This window comes from Ctenocephalides felis, unplaced genomic scaffold (assembly GCF_003426905.1).
Source record: "Ctenocephalides felis isolate EL2017-DRISC unplaced genomic scaffold, ASM342690v1 CF-g0.4_SCAFFOLD_01886, whole genome shotgun sequence".
In the NCBI taxonomy this organism is placed as follows: Eukaryota; Metazoa; Arthropoda; class Insecta; order Siphonaptera; family Pulicidae; genus Ctenocephalides; species Ctenocephalides felis.
In genome coordinates, this window is record NW_020538040.1 from 11000379 (window position 1) to 11004147 (window position 3769).

A 3769-nucleotide genomic window follows, 5' to 3' on the forward strand; every position below is an offset into this window, starting at 1 on the left:
AATACAAATATGTTGAAAAATTACGTATGCAATATACTAGAAATTACCATAAGACTATAATTCTCAGTACTTCAAATCAAAGTCATAAATTTCAAAGCAAAGGCAAACACATGTCGTCCATGGACGACATCCGTACAGGCAGCACGTCATGTAGGTGTCGTCCAGGGATTGTAGCAGAAGGGTTAATTGGTATTTGATTTCCAATGCTTAGTGGTTATCAAGTTGATAAAAGCGTTGATTCCAAATTTCCAATGCTTAGATGATGCTGGTCTTTTAATTACCTTTCTCTTGCCAATGATATTGGACCTCTAAGAATTTTGCCAAAGCGGCGGCATCCGAGTGGAAAGAGTTAATTTATGAATGATGAATAAGTATACCAAGTTGCTGTATGGCATTATAATACGAGAAAATATTGCAGATTATTCACTTTTGAAGAAAATTTACTTTTAAAAAATGCCTAATACACACGCGGTGTATTTTTTAAAAGTGCGTCCCAAATATTCCAAACGTTTTAAACAATTTTTTAAAATTAAACCAATTGTAGCAGGCCTATAATATGTTAGAATTATAATATTTAAGGATGTTTGTTAAAAACCATACACTCTCAATACAAAAAGCTTTTTTTTCTTATAACATAACTTATTATATAAAAAATATCTTATAAACTTTTATAATTTTTGTTCATAAAAAAACTATTAGTACGTATTTATGATACTTATGTATGAAAGCTAGAACAATTATATGTTCAATAGAGATTATAAATAAACAAAATTTTGTACTTTATATAATAAAATTGATATTTAATTAATAATAAACACTTTTTTCAGTAATCAAAACAACACAATTAAATTAACTATATAACTCGAAAATTTTATTAAGCAATTTAAATTTAATTAAGTAATTGCTTGTAATTCGTAGAATAATTAGTATTGCAAATACTATAAAGATGAATTACATTTCAGTATTAAAATAACAGCATTCTAAAATTTGCTGTCAGGTTTTGAACACAAGAGTTTTGACGTTGTTCTAATGTTAAATAAATTAATTCATACGGCAGTCACATCTGTCGTTTGAATCCTAGTGATTGGCCTAGCAGGCTTCACAGTCAAAACATGTGGTTCACATGAGGTGGTTCCTTCTTCACCACCTCCAACTTTCATACCAGAAAGGGATTCAATAATGGCGTCCACTCCAAGGGAGTTGACACCTGCAGGCTTCATCGCGAAGTGCAGGTAGCAAAAAGCCTTTCACTCCCCTCCAGGTGATGTCAAAAGGCTTGACACCCCTTTCTGCCAAAGCAGACTTAATGTCACGCACTCTATCCGTCTTCGCGATGTTGCTCACCTTGACGCTAAATTCTATCTGCGGCTTTGTTCTACGCGTGCGCCTCTTTCGCAAATTATTGCGTCTGGATTGACCATTCTCATTAGATACGTCCAATACGTCCAATACGTCGTTCTCCTCCTTCTCAGGGACACGTCGTCGTCTCAATCTACGGCCATTTCGTCTATGCTCAGACGCATCACCATCGCCCTCATTTGGCTCGGATTCGCTATTCTTTGCTGACTTACGGGACCTCCTTCTCTGTTGAATTTATTAGGGACTCTCACTTTCTCCACGCTTTCATTATCAGTATCTAACTCTTTTAGCACGATCTTCTTTCCGGCGCTAAGATAAAAAATAATATACTTTACATAATGATGTAAACTAATTATATATAAACACATGTATTCTAGCAAGCATTCATACATTAATTATAAATACACTATTAAATACTTACGCTTCTTCCTCTTCTTTGATTTTTTTCAAGGCATTTACAGTGTTTAAACGCCTTTCGGAGATCAAATTCCACATTATGTGAGTTGGCCGTGGTGGTCGTCCCGAGACCATGATTGTCTCGGTAGGTGTTATTATAATGTCAACCGGCACGTCATGAGCACCAAATAAAGCGCTGGGCATATCGTCCTTCACCTGGCAGTCATGCACCAACGTGGCAATAAGAGTATTCTGGTTTAGGGCTTTGACATGTTGCACAATGGCAAACTCAAGATCAGTGTATCCACGACCCTTACCAATTCGCAAGCCATTGCGAGACACTGCTACTGATCCAATGATTAGTAAGTCAATGTTGATACCAGAGTTTAAATCAACGGTTGGAGCTTCATTTAATCCTCTACGAGTAATTGCTCGGCGGACATGGTACTTGGAGTTGGTTTCAGGCATATCAATTTTGGTTAATAACCCAGATTGTAGTCGAGGGACAGGGACCACTAACTGCTTACCTTGCTCCAAGGCTAGTATTCTAACGCATTCCAATGTCTTATCTGGGTTTACTAAAACGGTCTTTGCCTGTTTGAAAACATCTAGTTCACTTACTCTCTGTGCGGCTTCAAAGGCTCCCTTGAAGTTTGGGATCCTATTGAAAACTGGACGTGGATACAGTGAAAGTCGGTTCTCTTCAAAGTATGTCCAAACACCTCTACGGATTACTTGCTTCGTCACCCCAGCTTCAGCTTCCTTTGCTTCCTCTGTAAAATCCGTTCTAGATTTATCCATTCTAATAATCGTCAAATTTCAATCAAGAAATACTATCGCAAATATTCGATTGCGTTTACAAAAACAACTCGACGAGATTTGATTTTATTTTGTTTGACGAAAAAGTCATCACTACTAGACTAGCATTTTTATAATAAAAAAAACAAATGCTTTCAAAATTCTAAATTGATAAATGTCCGAAATATAATCGTTCGAAATATAACCGTCGTTTAAAACAGTCATTTAAACCAAGACCGAGAGTATTGTTTATTGACGTAAAACTTACGAGTATAATGCCACTTCCAACAAAGTTTAATTAAATTGGTAAATGAATTACTTTTATAGTTGTAATTCTAAATTGATTTGCAAAAGGTTGCGTTAAATTTTTTACATATAATATATGGAATTTATCATTTAACCAAGTGGTTTCCAAACTTTTTTGCACGGCGCCCCCTTGCTCTAATAAAAAAAATTATTGCGCCTTCTTTAATTTCTGCAACAATTTAATTTTAGAATTACTCAACTGATATTATCAGACTACAAATTAGTATGCAATATGCATAAAAACTAATTATTTTTTGTTTATTTTAACATCAATTCAAAAATTTTGGGTAATTTCGGAAATAGTATTCTGAAAACAGATGTACGCGCACCCCTCAGAACAGCCTGGTGCCCCTAATTAATATTACAATCCTTATCATTATTTTAAATTTTAATGATTTTTTAACTTTCCGTAGATTATAGTAATCGCAAGAAAATCGAAAATGAAATGTTTTTTACATCTTTACGTTTTAGAGGTTTCTGAAAATTTTGGCGTACCTTAGGAAAAATAGATGTATGTGTGTGTATGTGTGCGTGTGTGTATGCGGATACCAATTTTCGTTAACGATTTCCCTAACACGAATTTGAATATTTAAAAAAAATCGATTTCTACTGATAAGGAGACGTGCTGATTAGTTTTTGGCAAAGGCAGTTCTGACCGTTCGGAGATACGGGGCGAAATTGCCAAAAATGTTATTTCAGTTTTTGAGATAACGGAGCGTCCGATTTGAATAATTCAAAAAACTTTGCACTTGTATTGACGAAATAAACAACTGATGAAATTTTTGTAAAGGCAGGTTCGGCGCCTCCGAAGATCCAATAAAAATGTGAAAAATAATGCCATTTGGCGGTCAAAATGGAACATTAGACATATGTACATCGTATTATCAGATACTTTATAAAGATTATAATA

General features: G+C 34.7%; 1 pseudogene; it reads right to left on the minus strand.

Moving 5' to 3' along the window:
• Positions 1–1487: 1487 nt before the first annotated feature.
• On the minus strand, positions 1488–2556 carry LOC113374626 (annotated as a pseudogene).
• Positions 2557–3769: the final 1213 nt, after the last annotated feature.